The following is a 17,150-nucleotide window of genomic DNA, read 5'->3' as shown; positions in this document are numbered from 1 at the left end:
CCCCCCCCCCCCCCCAAATGTTATCGGCACATTAATTTTTTTTTTTATTGTTTGTCACTAACATTTCTTTCCGTGGGTCCACAGCACTCGCACGCTTTTTAAAGTCTTTACGGTTCACACTTACACTAACAGTTTCAACATCTCGTCGAGATTACAAGTTATTTTGGTTTTCATTTACATTCGTAGTCATTTAGACAAAACATAGGATCACACAGTATTTAAACAAGATAAACATTACATACACAGGTAGTGATATTACAATAAATAAATCTTCTGTGGTTTGGTTTTGTAAAACGATGTAACTCTATTGCTATACCAAGGTCGTATCTTACTTTGCTTTGGCTGTTGTAGCTTAAATTGTGCTTAGAGGCACTCATATATGGGAGAGTCTACAATTTTGGAAACTCCCAGTCTGTGACTATTCGCTCCCTATTTGGCAAGAGGGAAACCCTGTCGGGAAAACCTAGGCAGAGCGATAGACTGACACATTTTCATAGTTATTAAACTATTACTTATTTCAAGATCTCGGTAATAGACTAGGATGTGTTTGATTTTTGCCATGATATTTGTAAATGTGAAGTTATATACGACAAATGTTTATTCGTTGCGGAAAAAGCTGTTCTGCGTCGTACAGTTGAGGCTGGTTCCTGGCGGTGCTGGTAGGCGCTGGCCGGTAACCGTTGGAAGCAGAGATGTCGCCCGGTTCGTGCAGGCGCAGTATTCGTTGTCGCCTCGGTTAAGACCAGCTGACGCGGCGCCTCGCCCCCGTCATCTGTCTGCAGTAGGGCGCGTCGGAGTGGAGTGAGGTCCACCCCCCCCTCCCCCTCTCCCGCAGCTGACAAGGCTCCGCACGGCAACTCGTCTCCGTCAGTGAACATGGAAAAACATACACACAACGCAACACTCCCTTCCCGCTACAGACGTTATAACTGGGAAAAGAACGAATCATTAATTTGGCAGCTAATATGAAGCTTTCGCAGGTGTTGAAGTCACAAGCTAGCACTTTGTGGCAGGACACACGACATGTTTTGTATTGACACGCAGTTCACACGTTATATTATTTTCATGTACACGTCTCACTTTAGTTTTGTGAATGACACTTTAGTGCATATATCGCACTCGCTGGCACATTTTATCGTCCAGTGATGAGTAAGCCAGTATTTACAAATAATTCGTTGCACCTCTGCGTTCTTCGTATTTCTAACAGTCCGCGCATAGCAGAGCAAATGCGTATTGTTAGTCTAAATGAAAGTATGATCTGTCTCCAAGACAGTGACCTTTTGTTCGTTTTGTGTTAAAGTTTCCACAATTTTAGGGAACACACACACAGTTTTTCGTGCACGATATTGTCGTCTTCCGTCTCTTTTCACCATATAACGTTCAATATCTGCACCTACGATAAAGAATTTAACTTTCACAGTTACATGTAGTTCAAGGTTAATTGTCTCGTCTAGCAAATTCAACACTGACATTTTTAAATTAAAGTCAGACTGTTTTTCAGTTCACTCGGGGTTCTACAGTTCTTTCCTTTACAAATCACCGTTCCTAATTATGTTTGCATATATACAAAAGTCTCCAACAGCTTTTAGACAACGCTATTGTATTTTTGTCCTATCTGTGTTGAGTCCCATGTCATGTCTGCACTTTTTGCCCACTTGTCTCCCAGAGCCAGGCTCTACAGAAATTTTGCCCATACTGCTATCTATAAAGTTTTCATGTTATTTCTTCGACTTTTAAGACGTTCATATAGGCTCAAAGTGCAAGCTCCTATTTTTAGAACTGCCTAACGAATTGCAAATCGATCAGAATTATTTAAAGAAAAAATCTGTGTAATTTCAATCAAGGTAGTATTCTACAAGGGTCTTTCTTAAGACGCGTGTGTTAAATCAGTAATTTCCTGCACACACGACACATGAGGTATCTTTGGTGTCAGTGCACCTTGATCTCATGTTCGCCTTTAAAATCAGTGCTCACACGTCTCCCATTTTTTCAACATATATCCTAAGGGCATAGTATACAACATTTATATCTACAGACTTAATTACTGACAAGAAACAACACTTTTTCTAGACACTAATGGAAAATTCAAATTAAAATTCTTGCAGCATTTTGTGCTGTCATTTAAGTTTGAGTAGGTCTTTAGGATACAAGCAAACTTATGTCATATTTTGAAACATTTGAAATTATTTCAATAGCAGTAGTGCTTTGCACTTGGTGTAATCACTCACATAAAGTAGCTTTTAATGCATGGTTTTCTCTACATTCGAACACTGAAATCTTCTGTCTTCACATTAGACAAAAAATATATCACAAGCTTAAACTACTATTTACACATTTAGATACTGTTCTACTGAACAAATCTTTTCTGTCCCTTGCTACTACCCGGCCTCTCTGAGAAAACATTCTCATATTGTTACCAACTGAGTCAGTTCCTTTTATTGTGTAGGAGACAAATATTCCGATTCTGACACTTTACTATCTATGAGATCCCTTTTCCTTCGGTATCCTCATTTATAAATTCATTGTAATATTCTTTTGGTTTACATAAGCCTGCGTCTGAATGCATAACCTGCAGACTTTCATAATTTACTCGAAAGCTTCGGCAGTACTTGCCGTGGTTTTCTTGCGTGCGTGAGATTTGCAATACAATTCGCTTCCCTTCTTTACAAGACTTAGTTCTCCGCACAAGAGGTCGATTATTGCGTCCCTCTGGCGTAGGAACTCTATTCCCAGGACACAAGCAACCATCAACCCTTTGACTAATAGGAACGAGCTCTTTATATCATCATTTCCTACGCCGAACTCAACGGGCACCTGGTACCTTGTCACTTGAGGTTTGAAACATTCACTTACAAATATTTATGGGTTGCTGTGCTTACATTATTTGATTTTCGAACAGCTGAGCAGAACTGAACGTACTCAGACATTTCGCTCTTTACTTATTCTGATCAACACAAAACTGACACACAATATTTTTAGCGCAACGCATTTTGACTTTCAATAATCCCTACAAAAGAATGGCCCTGACTAAAATAACCTGTACCTTTCATGAATCACTTACCTCACAAAAATCTTCGTTACTCGAACTACTGGAATACAGTGAGCGCCAATACTGCCAGTTAAATAAAAGATTGTAACTACTGAAGGCACTAACTACTGATAGGCATAGTTAGCAAAGGAAAGATTTTGATAGAGAACAAACAATGTATTTACCTTAATAATGTTCAAAAGTCATCTCATGATATCCAGTATTACAAATTTACTCTTTCTGATGGACACACGTCCAGATCGTCCGCTCTCAAAATTCTGCCATCTCTCTCCCTACATCCACCACTGCTGGCGGCTCACCTGCAACTGCGCATCGCTACGCGCTGTTCACATCCAACTGCCCAGCACGACACTATCGAATATTCCAACAACGCCGACCAGCCACAGACTGCACACAGCACAGTCAGTGATTATCATACAGAGCGCTAGGTGGTGTTACCAACATAAAAACCTAAACAGCCTACTTACAGGTTGTGCGCCCATTGCGCCTGTCACTCGGCAATTTTCAACCGTTTAGTCAGGTATACTTTTATTTCGACTTACGTTCTTATACAATTCTAGACTCTGGACGTTCGCCGACGCATCTGTGTCCACTATACTATAACCTTGATCGGAACGCCGTAGGTATCTGCTTGTAATATGGCTTGCACAACATCTTTATCGGCTTGTTGACACTTCTGAGGTACGTTCATTAATTCATCCTCAATGTTAACTCCATTATTGTACCTCAACATTTTTTAGATTTGAGTCCTGTGTGTGGAATGTGCCTTCACTACACCCTCTCACAACCAGCAATGGAGAACAGGTTGTGGCTGGTTTTAGTTTCACGCATCGGTTACAGTAGGTTGACAGTTGTGGGTCACCTCCACTATCCACACGTTATGATTTTGATTATTGTTATGACTGTTAGGTCGGCTGTTTTGCCTCCCGTGTGGTGTAGTTTGATAAGCCGTATTATTTTGATATCGTTCCTGGTTTCTGTAACCTGCCGTCATATTCGGAGTTAGGTTGGAATTCTGCGCCCATTCTGGTTGCCGCTATGCTGGTTGTTCATTGTAGTAGCGCCCTTGGTTACGGTCACTCCGCCACTGAGGGTTACCTTTACCATTGTATCCGTGGTTCATATGCCCGTCGTAACGTCTTTTCCTACACTGATTCGTATATCCATTACCAATATTCGGCCCCCGATTTGGTTGCCTCCATTCGTTACGATTACCATTACCGTTAGGTGTTAAGTTAATGCCGTTGCAGTTGCTTTCAGCTTTTTGCTTACTACAACCTGCATGATTAAATTTACCTTCGCTTTTCATGTCTTCGATAAGCAAATCTACAGAGTCAACAACCTTCATAAACTGTTCAGTGTCATATTACTGTACACTAATAAAGTACTCTTTATGGCACTAGGTAATTTCAGTTTAATTATTCTTACTATGTGCCGGTCAGACAGTGGTTCATCCCACAATCTAATATTATTAATATACTTTTCAAAATACTTTCGGAGGGTTCCCAGTCTTGGATTGAACTTTTCAGAATTGTACAACTCCTTCCTTAGTCTTTCCTGTATACAACTGGACCAGAACTTTTGTAAAAATGCGTACACAAACTGCTGCATGGTATAGCAACTCTTGGACGCGTCCGTTGCCCAGAGTGCCCTATTACCTTGTAGTAGTGATACAATGACTTGAATTACCTGCCTTTCCGTCCATCCCCATGGAAAAACATTACGGAAACTTTTAATGAATACCACAGGGTGTACGGTCCGCTTTTCATTGTCGAACGGTTGAAACTGCCTATGTGTAATCACATTATGCTCTTTACGTTACAGTGAATTACCACTGCCGATTCCTATCCTTATATCCGACGGTGAACGCAAAGGCAATTCGCAAACTCTTCTCTTGCTTTCCCTCTAATGGCTTAGGGTCACAGGTTCGAATCGTGCCTCGGGCATGGATGAGTGTGATGTCCTTAGGTTAGTTAGGTTTAAGTAGTTCTAAGTCTAGGGGACTGATGACCTTAGATGTTAAGTCACTGTGAATTACTGTTATCAACCGGCGGTGAATGCTTGCAAGCGCTCTGCACATTGTTTATTTTATTGCTCATTTCCAACCCAATAATCTGACTGGCTACCGGTCTCTGACTGTCAGCTTGCTTTTCCAGTCCGGTTAGTCTCCGAGCGACATCTCTTTGCCAAACGCGTAACTCCGCTGGTACACGTGACTCTAGCTGAACTAATTCTGCTTGAATTGCGGAAGCGCTGGCGTCGCTTTTCGCCCTCAGACACACTGTCGCTTGTTCAACAGCTGATTTTATGCTTACTTCGATCTTTGATGAGATTTCGAGATCCTTTACAGATAGCCACTCATCAAAATCTTTTTTGACCTGTAGTGCTTGATCGTTTAGATGTTTGTATATGTTCTGACGTGCCTAAATCTCTACATTTTCGACACGTCAAGTTTCGAACTTCGTCTTTAAGGCTATTGTGCGCTATTTGTAAATTTTGCATCCGACTAGTTAAGTTTTGGAGTAGATCCGGTATTTCTTTTCAAACACCCCGCATTTCTACAAGTTCGGAATGTATGCTACTCAGTTTTTTCCCTATAATTTGTTCTCTTTGTTCAAGTTTCCTATCATGTTTTTTCTCTAAAATTTGTTCTCTTTGTTCGAGTTTCTGAACGAGTCGTCACAGAAATTCTGCGAAAGGGTCGGGAGTAGGTAAACACTCCCGAGTTCCACACATCCTACATGCAGTGGAGCTATATGTATCACTTGTTCGTTACTCTGTGGTGCATTATTTGGTACCCACAGAACCTCACCTCCCTCCCTCCCCCCCCCCCCCTAGGCTTACGAAGCAATGTTTTCTGATGCGTTGGCATGGGACTCATTTCCATTCGGAACATTGTTTTCTACTTCCATATCGGGCAAATGGTGCTCGTCAGACACAGGTGCACAACTAAAAGTTCAAGCACTATCACAAATGTACTTATATCCTTTCCAAAATAAAACACACAAATACATACACAAACGCACTCACTATACTGTTAGCACTGCTTACCGCTTTTACCGAGAATACCTCATGTGTGTATGGCCTTGATATTTCGCACAAATTTTTCCAGGACTCTTGCACTTTAACCCTTACCTTTTTGTTATACAGGTTTTGCTGTTTAAATTCCTTTCGTTTCCTTTCTCAAGAATATCTTCTTTCTTTCGTGTTGGTTGTTGCGCATGAAAAAAATTTTTACATAGGCATTAACATCACACAATGGTTATGTAAGTACATAAATTACATACATATACATATATAAATTTTCATGCGCCAAAGTTGAGCGCCAAACGAATAGGCTGTTCTAGAGGAGTATATTTATTTATGCGGTGTCAGTAAAAGTACGCGTAAATGTAATTGTGTGGTCCGATACGAAAAAATTGTTAACTGATTTTTACTTCCAAGAATATTGCGTGAGAATGAAAATATAACAGTATGATAATCAGCCTCGGAGTATTCGTACTTCAAAGAGCATGGGCTCAAACATTGAAGATATTGTAGACCCACACTGCACTCGAAGAATACCCCTCTTACCATCATATTCGGGCTATGGTGGTCGAATCCTGGCTCTCGGCGTAACCTGAAAAGTAAAATCTTAAAACTAATGTTGCTCTCCGGTGCCCCTCATTGCTGTGAAAAAAGTATTTGCTAAATGTTAAAGCGGGCGATCTCTGCGCTTGCGCTATTATTTCGCTTTTTAAATCGACGCGTAATGGCGTCCGTTGAAGCAGCGGCCGCGAAAATTGTGGAGCTGTAAACATGCTAAGAAAAATTGAACCAATGCAATGAACATGACAGAGGGCTCACTGAACGTCGAAATAACACACATATAAACCTTAACGTTAACAAAGTTAATCGCTTAAATGCTTACATTAATATTGTTCTACAAGATGTCTGCTTCTTAATACCCGAAAGAAATAAAGAAAGAGGAAGAGAAGAACAATCTAGGATAGGAGCGTTCTTCACCTTTATTAATATATAGAGGTAATTACATAAACAGTTTACTCCTTCATACTGCAATTACATTTAATATTTTCTATAAAGCATGTACATTTTACGCCGCATATACCGTTGGTGAAACACATAAGGTTCGTGTACATTTATTCCGTCGTGAGATACACTTCTCGTTTAAAATTTTTTATTTTAAATCTGTTTACGACACAGTTATCGCTGGTACGGCACACAGTCATCACGTTTTGCGCGATTGAAGTAAGAAACCTTAATTGTTACTGTTGAGGAATTGTGTCAGGAGTAGTCTTTTAATTGTTAGATTCAAATGTATTAAATATATCAATATCTAGTGTTTATCTGAATTTCTTACTTTCTCTTCCTCCTATGGCATATTATCCTGACATGGATCTAAAATGATATATTATGTACTTTTTACACGAATGTTAAAAACGTTTGTTGTAATATTAATTTAAGAAAGTGGCAACAAGATAGCGAAACATACAACTGAATGATGCACAGTCCTCATACAAATTTTATTTAACATCATGGTTTATGAAGAAATAATGACCTAAAAGGAAAATGCTATCTCATTTTAGTCTGATTTCCCCCATGTGTGAGTTATATGTTAAACGAGAGTTTTTCAAAACAGTTCTATAGATGCTCGTTCAATGGTAAACAAGATTAAAGAACATTTGGCACCATTTATTCGTCGGATATTTCCAGAAAATGTTGTACAGAGTACTGACAACTGGGATGCTGACAATAATAAATATAATCTACATAAGAGGCTGCCCAACAACAGTGAACAATATCATTCCCCCAAGAACTTAACATTCAGTTTTTCGTCCAACTGCAGATTCTTGACACATGTATTCATGAATCACACAAAAATGAGTGGTAGAATGTATATATTTCAACAGCTTTCTGTAGTTTGGATCCCAATTACCAAAAATTATGGGGTGATATGACGTTGAAACTGAATTTAGAAATTTACACCATCTTCTTGGAAACTAAGATGATAATACTGAAATTTTGGCGAACGTGAAAATTTACCTAGAAACTGGTCAGTATTCATTTTCTTCAGTCATTTCACTAATAAGTGAAATTACCAGTTTTTAACACATCATTATTATAGATTTCATTTTTTCTGTCTTCTGTCTTTCCTTAGTTGCTTTAAAATTTGTGGAGGTATGAGCCGTCTGTGCAACGAATTGAAGGCAGTTTGTTTATTGCCATATGCGTTTCGCTTCTTTTATTTGTAACGCATCTTCAGTGGCCTGTAAAACATGTTTCTTTTCATCCATAGGGTAGACGTATTATGTGGTAATTAAATTACAGTATGTTGCCATATTACATTTCCTCCTGTTTTCCTCTTGTCTTTCAAATTACAAAAAATTACATTTTGTCGTCTTTCTCTCTTGTTTTCTTAGGGTAGAATCAACTTTTGTGCTAGGAAAGCATGATAAATGTAGCATAGTAACATATTGTAACTACCGCATAATACTTTTATTACATGTATAACAAGAAAGATGTAATACAGGCCACTGAAAATGTTCGTAAAGAAAAGAAGCGAAACGCGTATGGTAGTAAACAAACTGCCTTCAATTTGCTGTATAGACACATATTATTGTTCAACATATTTTGGTCTTTTTTGCTTATTAACTCTTTTCTCATATTTCCTATGCTTAGTAACATCAAAAATGGAAATAGAACGTGAAAAATTGTCATTGTTGGTGTTATACACGTGTCAGATTTATCCACAAGCCAATAAACTTCATCCTATCGAAAGTTGACTGTAGTAGTAGCCGAGAGATCGATAATTCTATGTTAACGTGATAGGATCCCATGCCATAAGAAATTACGCTAGAAATGTTCAAACATAATTTGCAATATTATCTATACTATTGTCCCCTTTTGACAATAGCACTTAAACTGATAGATAAACGATTGGGGATTATGAAATGTGTACTTGTGCATTCATGAGATGAACATAGTTTTCAATTTAATTATGTGTCGGGGCACAAATGCAGACGTCAGCTGTGGACAGAGAAAGTTTACTAATCTACAGCAAAATTCCCTGTCACTGAACTACCTCAAAATATACAAATCGAAGTCGCATGAAATGTTTATTTTTATTTTACCTTCAGTGTATATTACGCGTCAGTTACTAAATAATCGTGTAACTATCTAGCTAAAGTTCTTAAATTTATTTCTTTATAACACGCGTCCGGTTTAGTCTCGCCGACCGCATATGTGCACACGGACGAGCTATATTATGTGATAAACAGAGATTAACGATCTCGGATTTTCACCTCACTCCGTGACTGTCGATACAGGAGAATTACACTGTCAGCAGGATAATTGAGTAATTGCTAAAACCTCTCGCTAATCTAATATTTTGCGGCTACCCATACTGATGGAGGTGACAGCAGGTGTCAGGCAGATATCGATACCACTGGGAAATAAACATCTCATTACAGTTATTGCCAATCGCTGCATGCTTCAATACGTGTGGCAACTCGGATCAAGTGACAAAAATTTTCTGCTCCCGTTTCACTGTTCATTACACACAACAGTCTCTCACAATTTTATAAACGTACGAGGGCAGTTCAATAAGTAATGCAACACATTTTTTTTCTGAAACATGGGTTGTTTTATACAGGATTGAAATACACCAGGTTATTCCCCAATCTTTTAGCTACACAACACTATTTTTCAACGTAATCTCCATTCAATGCTACGGCCTTACGCCACCTTGAAATGAGGGCCTGTATGCCTGCACGGTACCATTCCACTGGTCGATGTCGGAGCCAACGTCGTAATGCATCAATAACTTCATCATCATCCGCGTAGTGCCTCCCACGGATTGCGTCCTTCATTGGGCCAAACATATGGAAATCCGACGGTGCGAGATCGGGGCTGTAGGGTGCATGAGGAAGAACAGTCCACTGAAGTTTTGTGAGCTCCTCTCGGGTGCGAAGACTTGTGTGAGGTCTTGCGTTGTCATGAAGAAGGAAAGTTCGTTCAGATTTTTGTGCCTACGAACACGCTGAAGTCGTTTCTTCAATTTCTGAAGAGTAGCACAATACACTTCAGAGTTGATCGTTTGACCATGGGGAAGGACATCGAACAGAATAACCCCTTCAGCGTCCCAGAAGACTGTAACCATGACTTTACCGGCTGAGGGTATGGCTTTAAACTATTTCTTGGTAGGGGAGTGGGTGTGGCGCCACTCCATTGATTGTCGTTTTGTTTCAGGTTCGAAGTGATGAACCCATGTTTCATCGCCTGTAACAATCTTTGACAAGAAATTGTCACCCTCAGCCACATGACGAGCAAGCAATTCCGCACAGATGGTTCTCCTTTGCTCTTTATGGTGCTCGGTTAGACAACGAGGGACCCAGCGGGAACAAACATTTGAATATCCCAACTGGTGAACAATTGTGACAGCACTAGCAACAGAGATGTCAAGTTGAGCACTGAGTTGTTTGATGGTGATCCGTCGATCATCTCGAACGAGTGTGTTCCCACGCTCTGCCATTGCAAGAGTCACAGCTGTGCACGGCCGGCCCGCACGCGGGAGATCAGACAGTCTTGCTTGACCTTGCGGCGATGATCACACACTCTTTGCCCAACGACTCACCGTGCTTTTGTCCACTGCCAGATCACCGTAGACATTCTGCAAGGGCCTATGAATATCTGAGATGCCCTGGTTTTCCGCCAAAAGAAACTCGATCACTGCCCGTTGTTTGCAACGCACATCCGTTACAGACGGCATTTTAACAGCTCCGTACAGCGCTGCCACCTGTCGGAAGTCAATGAAACTATACGAGACGAAGCGGGAATGTTTGAAAATATTCCACAAGAAATTTCCGGTTTTTTCAACCAAAATTGGCCGAGAAAAAAAATGTGTTGCATTACTTATTGAACTGCCCTCGTAGATAGGGCGCCCACTGTATCACAGTTTTGACAAATGTTACAAAAGTAAGAAATAGCGAACTAACTTTTTTCCAGTCACCGCCTTCCTTTACATCCTTCATTTTTATGAAATTGCCAAAGCACTATTTCGACCGATTCTGACAAACCAACAGTGCATATTTTACTTTCATTCAACATTAACATAAAATGTACAAGTTTCAGAACTTCCCCACCTACTGTCTGTCAAATATTTATAGCCATGGTTGTGAATAAAGAGTACATTTTTGTACAATTAACCAATTTTTCTCACAGTTCTATTACGTATAAAATAATATTTTTGAGGGAAAAGTGGAATACAAATCGTGCTGTAAAGGATTGTTGGAAAAGCTGTAAATGAGTGCCCGCTGCTAAGGTTTCACGACGAATCTGATCAATAATAACAAAAGCAATCTCCTAATATCTCTACATAGCACTCTGTGAAAATCATCGAATGGCTGTCAAATCTATCAAGTCGTGCACGAGAATCCTTGTTTTTGAAGTGAACAATTGTACCCGAGCAAAATTCAGACGTATTCCAGATTTTCGATAGTATTGGGAAAAACAGCGAACCAGTTGAAAATACAATCTTATTAAACTTTGGCCAACTTTTCGACATTTTGAAAACTGTCCTCTTCAGAACTTATTCTACCTGTTAACAAATATTAAGACATTGTGTGTACAACAGATATGATACAGTTACAATAAACAAAATTACAGGAAATGTTTGCAAATGATTTAACAGAAAATTTTTAGAACATCACATATTTTACATTAGACCCAACAGCGTGCAGTGTACCACTTGGCACACACACACACACACACACACACACACACACACACACACATATATATATATATATATATATATATTGTAAGTAGGCTGTTTATGTTTTCTCTATGTTAGTAGGCTGTTTATGTTTTCTCTATGTAAGTAGGCTGTTTATGTTTTCTTATTGGCAACGTTACGTAGCGCTCAATATGAAAAATCACTGGCTGTGCTGTGTGCAGTCTGTGGCTAGCTTGCATTGTTGTCTGCCATTGTAGTGTTGGGCAGCGGCAGCTGGCTGTGAACAGCGCGTAGCGTTGCGCAGTTGGAGGTGAGCCGCCAGCAGTGGTGGATGTGGGGAGAGAGATGGCGGAGTTTTGCAATTTGTCATGAACTGATATATATATTATGCCTTGTGATGATATTAAGGTAAATACATTGTTTGTTCTCTATTAATATCTTTCATTTGCTAACTATCCCTATCACTAGTTAGTGCCTTTAGTAGTTTGAATCTTTTATTTAGCTGGCAGTAGTGGCGCTTGCTGTATTGCAGTAGCTTGAGCAGCGAAGGTTTTTGTGAGGTAAGTGATTTGTGAAAGGTATAGTTTAATGTTAATCAGGGCCATTCTTTTGTAGGGAATTTTGAAAGTCAGATTGCGTTGCGCTAACAAAGTATTGTGTGTCAGGTTAAGCACAGTCTCGTGTAGAATTGTTCAAAGGGGACGTTTCATATGGCGACCCTGCCAGGATACCTCACTGGAATCTTCTGATTTTTTCTTGTAGTTTGTGTATTTAGTGTAGCTTTTGTTTATTGCTAGCGTGTAAATGTAGAGAGAATCTCCTTTGTAGTGGCAGTCTTTCATTGTTGTACAGTATAACAGTTGTGGCATGCATGTAGATTTGCAGCAAGTTTTTCGCAGCTGCGCTTGCAATTAACTAAATATTATTTTCAGTGCTATGTTAATGTGTTCTCTTATTTTTGATCTTCAAATTGTGTTTTTCTGTGTTGTCGTGTGAAATACTGTGACAATAATGGCGTGTGAAAAACGTAATACTAGGCTCCAAAGTAAACTGAGAAATGACAGTGAAGACGAAAGCAGTGTGTTAGCGCCACCGAGTAGTGAATTAACTGATGTTCAAAGTAGTAATTTGGTAATTGTGAATAGGGAAATGGAGCGGGCTGCAAACAATGGTGTAGACAGTGAAACAGGTAGTGAACAGGGAAGCATTATCGATCGATCGGTCGGCAACAGCTCGCCTCAGGAATCCGAAATGACAGGACACAATTTCGCAAATACTGTAGATTCAGGTTTTGGGTTATCACAGTTTTCTCAAATAAGTCAAGACGCATTTTCTGCTTGTCAAAATGTGAATGTTGCCGGTGCAAATGCACTGCCGAAAAGTGTAGAGAAACAGATTCCAGACACTAATACATTATTATTGCAATTAATGCAACAAATGGAACAAAATCAGAGACAAACACAGCAAAAGCTTCAAAAGTTAGACACAATGGAACAAAATCAGAGACAAACACAGCAAAAGCTTCAAAAGTTAGACACAATGGAACAAAATCTTAAAAAGTTAGACTCATTGGAGCAAACTCTTGAACGAACACGTGAGGATTTAACTGCTGAGTTACATCACATTGAATCGAAATGTCAAAAAGTCTGTAATGACGTAAAAACACAAATTTGTGAGCATTTCCAACCTATTTTTTCGCGTCATGAAAATGCACTACAGAATCACGAAGCAGCTATAAAAGAACTCCAAACTATTGTTCATGAAAATCATGAGACCTTGCAAGCAAAATTTGACTCAGTTGCATCTACCGATACGGTTATGCAACTTGCAAAAACTCAGGAAAACTTAAAGGTCACAGTAGACACGATTGCAACACAAATGGACACTCTGAAACTTGGTTCAGAAAAACATAGAGAGGAAATGATTTCACTATCGGATAAAGTAGCCGAACTTTCAGATCAGTTCACTAACTTATCTACAAAGGTAGATGATGATCTGAATGACACAACACCTGTAGCCTTCATGGACACTGAAGAGTATGAACAAATTAGAAAATTCAAACAAAATCAAAATCAAATCAATACACAGTACAAAAGAGAAATCCGGGAAGTGCAAGATCAGTTGGCACAGGTAATACAAGAATTACGTATTTCAGAGGACACTCGCGCTCCAACACGGGAAGAGGGACTTAGAAATACGGAAAAGCCACAAAATAATAACACAGGGCATTTCGGAAGTTATGAAATAAATTGGCAATGTGCACCGAATTTTGAGATGGAACGGCCGACACGACCTAACAATGACCGATATGCGACTCGCCAACATGATGATTTTGACTATAAGCTGTTCATTACTACACGTAAATTCAAAACATTTAAGAATTCTGGCAACGACATTCATCCACAAGCATGGCTCCATCAATTCTCTCATTGTTTTCCTCCCAACTGGTCGTTGGAACACAGATTAGAATTTATGTGTGGCTACTTAGAGAATGAACCAGCTGTAAGAATGCGATCGGTCATTCACGATTGCCACAGTGAGGGAGAATTTTACCATGCCTTCCTCTCAGCATATTGGTCTCAAGCTACACAAGACCGTGTAAAACATAGCATCATGATGATGAAACACTTTGAACAGTCTGAATTTTCCAGTCTTGTGAAATATTTTGAAGACATGTTGCATAAGAATCAGTATCTTTCAAACCCATACAGCCCCTCAGAACTCATCCGCATTTGCTTAATCAAACTGCCTGAACATTTACGACATATTATTTTGGCAGGACGTTGCAAAGACGACATTGAAGCTTTTCAGGGACTGTTACAAGAATTAGAAATTGACACTGACAATCGCGGAACGCGGAACCAGGAACACAACAATTACAGGTCACATCCGTCGCAAATCCGCGATGAAAGAAGTAATAACTGGACACGACAAGGCTATTCTCACAACACAAATCGTGACCAAAATAGACACCACCCGTATGACAACCGCTGGCAGAGTAATAATAGTTACAGAGAAAGATCGCATTTCCGTAGTAATGACTATCACAGAGACAATCAGAGAAACAGACAATATGGGAACCAAAACAATTATTATCAAGGGAGGCAGAATAACTTCAGACGCAACAGTTCGGCGGACAGTTACGATTCAGGGAGAAACTCTCCAGCATGTGACGGACAAGGAAGAAACTACGGAATCTACCGACATGACGACAGACGATATATTCGTAACGACAGACCTGAATTGCATCAGAACTGGCGGGATTCTAACAGAGCTGGGCCCTCTCGGCAAGGCGAATTTGTAGAAGCTAGGTCTCCTAATCCCAATAACGACGCGCGCCAACAAAGGGACAGACAATGACTCGCACCGCAGGCAGCCGCTTGCGCCGGCTGGCTCAGAGAAAAATAACATTGACGCTAACCTTGAGCAAGATTCCAGTATTCTTTACGGACGAATACCGCATGATAATTGCATTCAAGTTGAAATTCTGCGTACTAGGAAGAGTAAAGGTTTACACCATATTTCACATGTAAAACCGTTTATTGAAAGATAATCTGCTTTTTAACTTTGTCTTTGCCATAAAACGTTTCACTTCACGTTACTAGTATGCTTTAGAAACTGTTACCATGCAACAATGTTTAAAGTTAAATATCCAGTCAAGAACCAAGACAACTTATTCAACCAGAAATTACGAATGCATTGTTATTGCGAACAGATGACACAGCGGTTAGTTAATGTGACAGCAACACGATTTTATCACGACGCTACTAATGAGTGACAATTTACAATGTTGCTTTTGCGGTGTATCTGTTTTATATCTGCACAGTTTTCTGAATTCTTCTGGAAAGAAAAACAGGTTTTAGTAGTAACTTTTGTGGTATAGCAACAATGAGACAGCCTTTTTTGTGGCACAACAATACGTTACTGTACAGTACTTTCTTCATCACGCCAATAAGCATAATAACTATGATATCTATACGCAAAGCATTTCACTTGTGTTTATCATGAGGTAAGTACATTGACTTCTGCAGAACTTAGCTTTCGGAGGACGATAACTACGACACTTCCACAGAGATTATGTTACAAGACGCACAGTTTAGCGCTACAGTACACGTATTTGAGTGATCAATTTTATACTTAAAACATTTATTTTTAAAGATTTTTGAATTACAAAGACAGTTTTCCATGATACATTTCATTCCATTGCTGTAATCTGTAACACCTGAGGGTATAATTACATTAATCCTCAGGGGGGTACACGCTTACTCTGTGTACCATGTGTGTGGCAACCACATCCTCAGGGGGGTACACGCCTACTTTGTGTACCATGTGTTTGGCAAGCACAAGGAACCCTAGCTAATATGATATTTGCTTATACAACTTTACACATCGGTACCATATTTCTCTAACACACAAATTACACAGCTATCTGATCATGTAACTGAGAGATAAACTTTTTTATTACATCAGTGACAGATGTTTACGCAATTACACAGTTGGCTAACTTCACACTTATGAAATTGTATTTTGTCTGTACTTTTTGAAATGCTCATATTTTTTCGGAACCATTGTGATACTATGAGAGATTTGAATGATATATTTGGTAAGGGAGCATGATTTTAAAGTACGTTTGAGGTAGATGACACTATTGAAATGAGCAGAGAATTTTTTTTACATTTTGAAATTATTGGAGGAAGTTACGACGATTTTAAGATTTGACTGAAATGTTATGATGTTATTATTACGACGACGATGTGTACTATGCTGTTGAGGTATGTTTATGATAAATAAGCTGATGCTATATGAGGAATCTGATTATGCTATGTAGCTATTATGATGAAATATTGAAGACGTGTTGATGAATATGAATATGTATATGTGTAATAAGGTAAGGAATAAGGAGTAGGGGTTAGGGACTCTGATTTATGAAAAGGTTGTTGGAAACCAAGAATCGTACTTTAAGAATTATGAAATGTGTGTGTATATGCATGAATGTATCACAATGCCACTGAAAATTTTTTTGGACACTTATATTTATAGGATTTTGTTTCTACAGATTTGCAACGCTAATTCTTGACCTGTGAAATATTTTTAAATGAGACTACAACGGTAGCAGAAACTGCTGTCGTAAATATTTCCGTACGAAAGTTAAGTGACCACCTGCACGTAATGCGTCGCGGGCACCCAGCTGTGTCAGACGCCTGGAGAAAAAGCCATTATTGCAGCCCTTTTCAGCGGCACAGGGAGAAAAAAAAAGGGGATGTGGGACGTGTCAAACACCTGGAGAACAAGCCATTAGGGTGTGCCTTTCATCGCTAATGTGACACCCTCGTTACTTGAAAACATATGATTACTCGCACTTTGTGC

Source organism: Schistocerca serialis, chromosome 9, assembly GCF_023864345.2.
Source record: "Schistocerca serialis cubense isolate TAMUIC-IGC-003099 chromosome 9, iqSchSeri2.2, whole genome shotgun sequence".
Lineage (NCBI taxonomy): Eukaryota > Metazoa > Arthropoda > Insecta > Orthoptera > Acrididae > Schistocerca > Schistocerca serialis.
The sequence above is the reverse complement of the archived record's forward strand: the minus strand, read 5'-3'. Positions refer to the sequence as shown.